Raw genomic sequence first — 12002 nt, 5'->3', positions numbered from 1 at the left:
TATCGATGTATGATCGGTGGCGATGATACTATGACGACTTCTCTGCAGTTTAATTACCCAAAGAGCTTTGTCCAAATTAAAACCATTATCTCTGTTTATTAAATTATTAGCTAATCTAATATGTGTAGTTACCTTGCAGACAGATACCCCAAAAGGAGGAGGTGGATGTTAAAATCTTCACGTCACTGTAATGCATGGAATGCCCCGTATAAATGCAATGTTAGGCTACAGCTGACTTTTCTGGCTGTAATAAGCTTGTGTATCTTCGATGCTCTACACATCTCTCATGAGCGATGCGTGTTGTTTGACCTATATACGACTTCTCACAATGTCCGCAAGGTATCTGATACACATCCGCTTCACGAAGCTGTAAATCGTCCTTCACAGAGCCGAGTAAAGCTGCAATCATTGTGGGGGGAGGGGGGGAGGGGCGGAAGATCACCTTAACACAGTGTTCCTCAAGAATACGGCCTATCTTCGAGGAAAGAGCACCCACATAGGGCATTTTTAAATCGAATGGATTTTCTCCGCAACAGATTCGTCGAACATTCAATGCAAGACCTAGAATACAGGTATGTGATGGGGAAGAAGATAGTAATTCCTTCAGATCTAGTGTGTTTTTGTCCGATGAGGGTGCTCTTTCCTCGAAGACCATCGTCGAACAAAATCATCAGCTTCAAAACAGAGCTAATCATGTACCTACTAAAACGAAAATAACTATCTCTGTCCAGTATAAACCCTTTCTCACTACACTAAGTAGCCTCCTCCTCACTATATTCAAATGGCTCTGAGCACTATGGGACTTAACATCTGGGGTCATCAGTCCCCTAGAACGTAGAACTACTTAAACCTAACTAACCTAAGGGCATCACACACATTCATGCGCAAGGCAGGATTCGAGCCTGCTACCGTAGCGGTCACGCGGTTCCAGACTGAAGCGCCTAGAACTGTTCGGCCACACCGGCCGGCTTCTCACTAGAGCTTCCTCATTTTCCAAAGTCCGTTGCTGGTAAAAAGTATTCCATTTTATATCTCTCAAAACTCTCTCTGTCAGAAAATCTCACACATGTGCGCCTTGAATACATTTTGTATCTTCTACTGCCACTGTTTTTTGAGTAACAGCAGTAGTGTCGCTAATATTGTTGCTCTTATATTTTAGTCAGTACTAATGTTACAAGTGGCATTAGACACATGAAAATCTTATTCCAAAACTTCTTTCTCTATTCCTGCCATTTTAATACTGTTTATCACATTAAAATTATTGCTAATCTTTAAGTAATTGGCATGAAAAAATACTGCATGTGTCATATTGTCGTTCAATATAACAGACATTGTAATTCTGTCAGAGACAGCAAAGGACTTGGAAGAGCAGTTGAATGGAATGGACAGTGTCTTGAAAGGAGGATATAAGATGAACATCAACAAAAGCAAAACAAGGATAATGGAATATAGTCTAATTAAGTCGGGTGATGCTGAGGGAATTAGATTAGGAAATGAGGCACTTAAAGTAGTAAAGGAGTTTTTCTATTTGGGGAGCAAAATAACTGATGATGGTCGAAGTAGAGAGGATATAAAATGTAGGCTGGCAATGGCAAGGAAAGCGTTTCTGAAGAAGAGAACTTTGTTAACATCCAGTATTGATTTAAGTGTCAGGAAGTCATTTCTGAAAGTATTCGTATGGAGTGTAGCCATGTATGGAAGTGAAACATGGACGATAAATAGTTTGGACAAGAAGAGAATAGAAGCTTTCGAAATGTGGTGCTACAGAAGAATGCTGAAGATTAGATGGGTAGATCACATAACTAATGAGGAAGTATTGAATAGGATTGGGGAGAAGAGACGTTTGTGGCACAACTTGACCAGAAGAAGGGATCGGTTGGTAGGACATGTTCTGAGGCATCAAGGGATCACCAATTTAGTATTGGAGGGCAGCGTGGAGGGTAAAAATCGTAGAGGGAGACCAAGAGATGAATACACTAAGCAGATTCAGAAGGATGTAGGTTGCAGTAGGTACTGGGAGATGAAGAAGCTTGCACAGGATAGAGTAGCATGGAGAGCTGCATCAAGCCAGTCTCAGGACTGAAGACCACAACAACAACAACAACAATAACAGAAGGCGTGAAATACAAAACCTGCGCAGATTAAGTAAATAAATATATATCTACGTATGTCTTTGTTGATCGACCCATAGTTTTTATGTGGAAAGACGGGTTGTATTCAGACTGTGAGCGCTCCTATGACCATTTGCAGCAGTACCTGAATAAAAATACTGTGTTTTAAAACGAAATCTGAAACCAGCTACACACCTGACGATGAATCATTTACAAATCACGAACTACAGTTCTGAATACTGAATTCCATCAAAGAGAGGCAGGAACTGAGAAGGGAGTCGACAAGGTTGCGGACTATTCCCTGCCACATGCAGTCTGCGAGTTGGAAACAGGGGGGCAAGAATTAAATATTCAGTGAGAAAAAAGAATATCTTTTTAATGTTTTCCGATGATGCAGTTACTCTGCCAGTGGCTACAAATGACCTGGAAGATAAGATCAACTAGTTAGTGTACTGGATAGTTTCAGACTGTAAGATGAAAATCGATAAAAGTGAAACAAAAACACTGGCTTAGAGTCGAATTCAGTCTGACGATTCACAGGGAATGAAATTAGGATGTGATACATTAAAAGTAGTTGTCAGTTTTAATATTTGTGCAGTATTGTAATTGATGAGGGCAAATGTAAAAAAGATAGAAAATGTAGAGTGGCAAAAGCAAGAAAAACTTTGATGAACAAAAGTCTATTAAGACCGAATACTAATTTAAGTGCTTCAAAGTGTTATCTGATACTATTTGTTTTGTGTGTATTAGTCTTCTACATGAAGCGTGGCGATAAAAAGTACAAACAGCAATAGAACAGAAGCTTCTGAAATGTGATGCAACAGAGGAATGCTGAAGATTAGATGGGCGCTTTGAATAACTAATGAAGAGGTACTGAACGAAATGGGTGGAAAAGAACTTGTCAGCACGAGTTTAATGAAAGAAAGGGCAAATTGCTAGGCAGTAAGGGGTATTTAATTTACTAGATGAGAAATGTGTAGTGAGTAAATATTGTAGATGGAGACAGAGGCTTGAATGTAGTAACCAGTATCAGTTGGTTGTAGGCTGCAGTAGTATGCTGATATGAAAACATTTACACGAAACACGTTTAAGTGGAGAACTGTAGCAAACCAGTCTTTTCATCTATAATTACAACTAATAATATCCACGTCACAATCATGAAGCAAAAGAAATGAAGAATCTGGTGGTGTTAACTCACCCACCGCGATTGTTTCTGTCATATTTCCTTCTATTTGCCCCTCTGAATATCCTATTACCGCAGCCGAAATGAAAGTGCGCGCGCGCTCTCTCTCTCTTTTAGGAATTCAGTAGTGAACCATATCAAAGAAAAAACTACTGTGAAATCAGTGTGCCATCTGCAAAATTTCAGTTGTCCTTCGTATGTATAATGCATTTTCCTGTACTGATGCTCCATTGTATCTTGTGCATGAGTTTTACGTTCACCACTAGCAAGACAAAATTGCATGTATCCAGACGACATATTAATATCCAAATATACTTTGTTTCATTGTGTGTTAAGGGCAGGGTCAATATCAAAGAGCGAAAACAGACGTGCGACGAATAAAATAATGTAGACACTAGAGAATGAGATTCGTTCTGCAGTTGAGTAAAAAAGCAACCGGTACACACGTTCTCAATTTTCTCAAGGAAAGAAGTGTGTTTTCGGCTAATATATGACAGAAGGTTTGTTAATAGTTGATCATTCTTGGGTGTCTTCGCCTCGTTAGACAAAAGGGTTTCCTGGTCAAACCAAGATGGAATTCCTAAAGCATACTTTCTACAGAACTTATACATCTGGCAAGATTACTAATTACTTCATATTAGTCTAGCAAACTATGTACACTACCTTCTATCCACAACTTTACCATTAGCAATATAGTATTACTGATTTACCCTTAAAGGTAATGAACTTGTTAAACTTCGGTTACACGGTAAATTAGTCTAATCTAAAATCCGTAAATTCAACTAAATACCTAGGTATTAAAATCACGAACAACTTAAATTGGAAGGAACACGTAGAAAATGCTGTGGGGAAGACTGCGTTTTATTGGCAGGACACTTAAAAAATGTAACAGAACTACTGAGGGGACTGCCTACACTACGCTTGTCCGTCCTCTTTTAGAATACTGCTGCGCGGTGTGGGACCCTTACCAGATAAGACTGACGGAGTACATCGAAAAAGTTCAATGAAAGGCAGCACGTTTTGTATTATCGAAAACTATGGGAGAGAGTGTCACTGAAATGATACAGGATTTGGGCTGGAAATCGTTAAAAGAAAGGCGTTTTTCGTTGCAACGGAATCTTCTCACGAAATTCCAATCACCAACTTTCTCCTCCGAATGCGAAAATATTTTGTTGACACCGACCTACATAGGGAGGAACGATCACAACGATAAAATAAGGGAAATCACAGCTTGTACGGAAATATATAGGTGTTCATTCTTTCCGCGCGCTATACGCGATTGGAATAATAGAGAATTCTGAAGGTGGTTCGATGAACCCTCTGCCAGGCACTTAAATGTGATTTTCAGAGTATCCATGTAGATGTAGATGTAGAACGAGGATCTTACTGGAAAGTCATATCTCTCTCATTCAGTGCCGTTATTATACTATCGTATCTACTTAAAAGGAACGATCAAGAAGTTTCCGTTCAAAGACTCTACAGTCCAGAAACGATATGCCAAGCCGGCTAAGCATTGAGATAGACATCCCACCGACGCAACAGAGCGAAGATACCCGTTTGTTAAAACACCGTGTCCTGCAGCGTGAAGAATTGCTTGCTGCAAGTCCTCGCTCGGAAGGAATCTTCGAACATTCAAAACCCTTTTTAAAGAGATCTAAGAAGCAATAATCGCTTGGTGAGAGAAACCAGAGCTGTAGTGCGGGAGCTTGAACGTATCGGACATGAGCTGGCGTAACTTCTGCGTTATGAAATTTGCGATAAAGGGAAGTCTGTTACCACGAAGCAGCAGCACCCCTTACTGCAATTTTCCACAACTGTGATTTTCGACACTTCTTAATCATCCGATTGATGTCTACCGGTGTTGGCCCTACGGCAATCAAGATGAAAATTACAGCACGTCGGTCTTGGCTGGGGGCATTTGGTAATATCTTCATGATAGCTAACGTTTCCACATTTATCGGAAACACGTTGCAAAGACACGAATGTTACATTAATTCCTTTCCTACAAGTCGGTGTTTACAGACCCGCATCGAAGTTGGGCTACGTTGCATTTACGCTGCGCAACGCCCTCAAAAAATGTGTGAATTCCTAAGGAAGCAAGTTGCTGAGATCATCGGTCCCTAGACTTTCACAATACTTAAATTAACTTATGCTAAGAGCAACACACGCACACACCCATGCCCGAGGGAGGACTCAAACCTCCGGCGAGAGGGACCGCGCAGTCCGTGACATGGCGCCTCAAACCACACGGCTGCTATGTAATAAAGCACAAGAGTCGTGAACACCCTAATGTTTGACACCTTGCGGATTAATTGATTATTTTTCTTAGAATGCCGTTAAATGTAATGTAGATGCGGTAACCTGAAATACGTGACACTAAATCTACCGCGTTGTGCTACGTATTGCTGCTGTATATGATGTTGAAGACGATGATGTTTTGATTTGTGGGGCGCTAAACTGCGCGGTTATCAGTGCCCATACAAATTCCCAACCTTTGCTCAGTCCAAACTCGCCACTTTCATGAATGATGAGGACAACACAAACACCCAGTCATCTCGAGGCAGGTGAAAATCCCCGACCCCGCCGGGAATCGAACCCGGGACCCTGTGCTCGGGAAACGAGAACGCGACCGCGAGACCACGAGCTGCGGACTTGCTGCTCTAGTCTCGGTGAAACTTGGCACCAGGGTCGCGAGCATACTTTCACTTGTGCACGTTTCAATGAGCTTCTGCGCATGCGCAACTAGCGTGACGGAATTGCCTTATTGGCCAAATCCATTTGGTGCGCTGAGTACCATATAGCACATCATCGTCGTCTATTCATGCTTCTGACATCCGTTGGACTTCTCGTAGGTCAGATTTATTTGTACTGTAGGTCTACATTGTACGTATTTCTCTGATATTCACTTAAATATGGTGGAAGTACGGCGACGGTGTGCTTTTGGCTCTTATGGCCCTCAGCACCTCATTTGTATTCTAGTCAAGTAACCTTGTTGGTAGATAGTGTCACTTGAATTTAATCACTTCGGCAAACGGCAGTTTGTGTTTGGAGCTGGTTATCTACAGTGCAGGAATCGGCTTTCCTGAGGAGTGTCAACACGAACTTCTATTAAGCGCTAACAGGAAAGAAAATTACCAGGAGAAGTTAGCCGCAAAGAATCTAGGGCATTCCAGACCAGATCTGTTATCTGAGAAAGTGGAGAAACCAAATAAGTGTGATTACAAGCGAATATTTAAGACAGAAGTGTATAACAAGAGTAAGTTGTTATGTGGGTGCAACGTAAGAATGCCTAATTTTCAACCCAGAAGCTAATTCGTTAACTAACACACGAATTGGTAATCTTGTACATTTCTCCGAAAAAATAAAAAGAGCACGAAAACATCCCACTTACACAAAACTCCGAAAAGGAGATTAGCGAAAGCTTAAACATTATTTAGTTCTTGCCATAAATTGTGCCTAATTATGTAGAAAACAAAATTCCGCGAGAACAAATCGTCCTTTTTCAGACAATATATGCATATTATTATTATTATTATTATCATTATTGATATTGTTATTATTACGACTGGCAGTGGTTGGAATTGTATAAATATGTTGATAAGCATAACTGTCGTACAGCAGATATTAATTTTGCACTCTCAAATTTATCTGAATATAAAAGTTTGTGAACATCCAGAATATATACCTACGAATCGACACTTCCCTCGAACGAACACTGTTTGATTGCCCCTTATATTTAATTCGCTAGGTTTTTGTAAAAATTCAAAATTCAAATTTGTGCGAAATCTTATGGGACTTAACTGCTAAGGTCATCAGTCCCTAAGCTTACACACTACTTAACCTAAATTATTCTAAGGACAAACACAAATACCCATGCCCGAGGGAGGACTCGAACCTCCGCCGGAACCAGCCGCACAGTCCATGACTGCAGCGCCTAGACCGCTCGGCTATCCCGCGCGGCTAGGTTTTTGTACTAAAGCACACTGTACTCCGTTTCTGTGACCAGTATCAAACAACAGGCGCAGCTGGGCATCCGGCGCTATCCATTTTTGTAGAAGTCAGGCCAACTGTAATGTAGACAAACACTCGGCTTGATCACAAGCAATTTCTGCGTTTTGGAACGGAAACGAGTCTCGCCCTCTAATACGAGTAGTCCGAAGCGCTGATTTGTCATACCGCCGACATTAATTTTCAGTTGCCACCGTTCCAGTTAATGAGCGTGTTCGCCATCGATAACTCTCCAGAAACTAATAATATTAAATGCATTATGATATTTTTTCGTTACGTGATCAATGATCCTCGCAGGCTCTCCTTCACCGATCTGAATCACGTAAGCCAAATAAGTTCGCGCATTAAAAGTGAGAAAATGCGTGGTAATGGTGAAGGCGCGTCTTATTTGGAGTGTAGGGTAATGATACATTAGCCCCTATGGTTAGGAATACTAGTTTTCACACTCTTTTTGCCTTTATTTTGGAAGTGTACTAGTTAAGGCAGGACTCTTAGTTTATTAGAAAACTTCAAACATTCTGGTGAGGCCTAGAATGCTTTGTTAAATAGAGCCTACGAAGTATTAGATAGAAAAAGTCTTGATTATTAATCGTTTCTCTTGAATATCTACAAAGTGAGAAAAGTATTTTAAAAACTGATACCTTTCAAAGAAAATCTCCACGTTAAAATAATCTACACTCGATTTATAAAACCCGGTTGACGTAATTTCCCTAGCTTTTGGACTGATTTATTTCTTACCAGTTAGAGATTGCAGTGTACCGTTCCATGTTTCCATTGTCCTGTGAGCAGATATTAAGTTGCAAAAGGGTTCAAAATGGCTCTGAGCACTATGGGACTCAACTGCTGTGGTCATCAGTCCCCTAGAACTTAGAACTAATTAAACCTAACTAACCTAGGGACATCAAACACATCCATGCCCGAGGCAGGATTCGAACCTGGGACCGTAGCAGCAGCGCGGCTCCGGACTGGAGCGCCTAGAACCGAAGACCACCGCGGCCGGCTTGCAAAAGGGTTCCCGCCAATGTTATTCAACGGCAAATAAGAGGTCAAGTACATGAATCGTTGTGTTTTATCTACATATTGTCATTTTAAAAGTTTTTAACGCCATCATCACTACGGGATATCTTGTTAGACATCCTATACTAGCCCAATACGTCGTCATCCAAATGGTATTTGTCTATGGGGTGAATGCAACTTTCAAGTGGAGTTCAGCCATTTTACCTGTACATTCCCTTTCTCAAATCGAGCAAATAAACAGTGGCGGATAATAAACAGAAAAGACATACTGTACTTCATTTTGCTCAGTATAATGCGCATGATGGTATCCTACCTCACAAAATATCAGACGGACTGCATACAAAATAAAAATGCTTTAGCCTCTTGTCCTTAACGTATAACTTGTTTGAAACTACACCATCCGAGAAGAAAATCAGATTAGATTTTGTTTTTGAAATCCGCCATTGTCGCCTATGACTTAAAACTATTTTTCCGTAAAATCTAATATTGTAATTTGGCCATCTAAGTATTCCTAGGGGACTTAAGATATGTTCACTCTTTTGTGACAGCTGAGTCTCAGTTCCTATCAGACACTGAATATGTGCAGTGATGTAATACTGTTTATGCGAAAGACGCTAACAAACTCTACCCATGAACGAGACGATGACACATATGCATGTGAAAATGCTTCTAAATTTTCTGACTTTTGCTGAAGCACCACGTTTTTCAGTACGTCGGCAACATTATGCATCCCCACACTATAGCATGTCGACCACGAGCATGTTCGGCAGTGTTCCTGAATTGAGGGTACGTCCACCATTGTCGAACGTGATCACTTTGGTGGCCCAGGCAGTATGGTGTGGAGAGGCATAATGTTGCATGGCGTTCTGAGCTCCAAATCTCTGGTTATGCTCACTGTTCCGAGTTACCGCGACGCAGAACAACATCGCCATGCTAGTCTTTTCAAGGGTGCATTCTGCACTGACTTAATTTTTGTGGATGGAAATAATGCACGACCGCATCGAACAGCGCAAGCTATTTGACGAATGTACTGGCCTGCCTTTCCCTCCCGAATTAAATCCCAACGGTGGTGGATGATTTTTATTTTCTACGCAAAAAACTCCTTACCTGCTATGTGACCAGTATGGGAGCACGTGTGTGCATTGCCGTGGGTGGTGGTTACACACCCTACCAAGAATCGCGTCTCGCATTTTGTAATTTCGAAGGGACTGTCATAAATACCGCGATGACTTCAGCTTAGTTATTGTCTTTGAATAAAAGTTTCATTCGTATTCGTCTCATTGCATATTTCTTTCAGTCACCTTCTGTACTACAGTGCAGCATCTCTTTCTACGTATAGTCCTAGTTTCATCGACCTATGTTACTTGGCAGTAGCACATCATGTGGGATCTACTTTCGTTCTTCAGTTTAACTCACCAGTGATATAAACAGACCTTAGTGTATTGAAGAATACTGGCAGCAAAACTACAGCTCTCAGGCAATGTAAACATGATAGTGATGAATTCGCAGCTGAAGCATTAGTCAGGCAAGGAGGTTCTACATTGCCACATTTATTCTCAGCTATCCTAGACCAAGTTTTCAGTTCTTTGAACATGTATGGTGAAAAAGGACTATGTCTAACTACATCATATCTTGACCGCGTACATTGTGCGAATAACATTAGAATTGTCTGACTACATTGGAGACAAATTTGTGCGGTTCTAGGCGCTACAGTCTGGAACCGCGTGACCGCTACGGTCGCAGGTTCGAATCCTGTCTCGGGCATGGATGTGTGTGGTGTCCTTAGGTTAGTTAGGTTTAAGCAGTTCCAAGTTCCAGGGGACTGATGACCACAGATGTTGAGTCCCATAGTGCTCAGAGCCAACAAATTTGTGTTTTTATCTTTTCCTCATTAGCAGTTATTTGATCACAGTCGTACCGAAGTTATTCGAGTTCTTTTTTATTATTAATCAGTGTTATATGTAAGCTCAGTGGCCATGAAGGGTAGAGCACTAGATTCCGGGCCTGGAACTTTTCCGGGTTCGATCCTGGTTAGGGGTGTGGATGTCTCCTTGCTCCAGTCCCTCCAGGGCAGCCCCAGGTCCGCTCAACCTGGTATGCAAAAATTACCGGGAATTTTCCCTGGGGGTGAGTGGCGGCCAAAACAACTGGCCCATCGCTCTCCCCCTTCTAGCAGCGGGACGAAAAAAAGGCTGTACTCAACTGCAGTCAGGCCAGTAGCCCAATTACAATATTTTAGCCTAATGTGTAGCAATATCCAGTACGTTTTATGCAAAAACTGATTGAGACGTAAGTGTTGATCTTCTGCGTGAAAGTATGAGTGTGAGAGAGTGAGAGTGTAGCAGGTTGGCTGAGAATTACTTTTCCTATTTTGCCTTTAGGAGCATTGGGTACATTTTGTAGTCAGTTCGTTGAGTAACGTCGCTATCGACCTGACTGCTGAGCGCCCTATACACACCAACACACATCTAGCAGTGCAGTCAAGTGCTTTTGGATTTTTATATACAGGATGTCCCAGAAATATTGCTGCAGACTTCGTGGGGTTGTAGAGGGTACGTTCAGGATTATATTGAGGATAGGAACCCACGTCTGAAAATATAATCCAACGTCGCTACAGAGGGTCAAAGTTACAGGCACCGACGCCTGCGAGTAGGCCACCCCTTCGGCAGCAAACGTGACTAGCTGCCGCACAGACAGGCATTACCTACTACGAGTGCTGTGCTCTGCCGCCTTGGTCGATGACGATTTCGGACACATGTTTCCATCAGCAGTTTATTTTTCTCCTGCATACCAAAAGACACTTAGTATTTTAGAGGGGTTCAGGAGAAAAATAAACTGCAGGTGGCAACCTATGTCCGAAACTGCCATCCACTGAGGCAACAGAATATTACATTCATAGGCGACATGGCCTTTCAGACCGCAGCTAGCTCCATCATCTTCACTGGTGATCGTGGTAATCATTTGTGATCACTAAATAACAAAGAGCATTGTTAAAGGTTGGCAACGGCCTTGCCGGAGTGGATACACCGGTTCCCGTGAGATCACCGAAGTTAAGCGCTGTCGGGCGTGATGGCACTTGGATGGGTGACCTCCCAGCCGCCATGTGCTGTTGCCATTTCTCGGGGTGCACTCAGCCTCGTGATGCCAATTGAGGAGCTACTCGACCGAATAGTAGCGGCTCCGGTCAAAGAAAATCATTATAACGACCGGGAGAGCGGTGTGCGCACGCCCCTCCTATCCGCATCCTCATCTGAGGATGACACGGCGGTCGGATGGTCCCGGAGCACTACTACTATTGTTAAACGTTCCGCCTACAGCAGGTAAGCATAAAGAGTCATGTTGCCTGCCAAACGAGTGATCTAGTGGCAGTCGCTGATGCCTATAACTTCGACACTCTGTGACGTCGTTGGATTGCTTTCCTGAACAAGGGCTCCTACGCTCGATTTGTTTCTCAAGACACCCCTATAGCCCCTCGAAGTTTCTCGCATCGTCCCAGGGACATTCTGTATAAGTAGTGCAAAAAATTTTCCACTTTCTGATAAACTAGGCATATGAAATCTGTTACTCTTTTTTTTTTTATCGTCTACTGACTTTGACAAACTGTACCTTTTTTACAGGTAAGCAATCGTCCAACGCAGCTGAGCTTCTCTTCGCGGCCTTTTCTCAACAAATTACGTAAGTCA

At 42.1% G+C, this 12002-nt stretch overlaps 1 pseudogene; it reads left to right on the top strand.

Annotated features, from left to right (window-relative positions):
• The first annotated feature begins 11318 nt into the window (after positions 1-11318).
• LOC124723971 lies at positions 11319-11434 on the top strand (annotated as a pseudogene).
• The last annotated feature ends 568 nt before the right edge of the window (positions 11435-12002 follow it).

The sequence above is a fragment of the Schistocerca piceifrons genome, chromosome 1, assembly GCF_021461385.2.
Source record: "Schistocerca piceifrons isolate TAMUIC-IGC-003096 chromosome 1, iqSchPice1.1, whole genome shotgun sequence".
Lineage (NCBI taxonomy): Eukaryota > Metazoa > Arthropoda > Insecta > Orthoptera > Acrididae > Schistocerca > Schistocerca piceifrons.
This window is presented reverse-complemented; position numbering and strand designations above follow the sequence as displayed.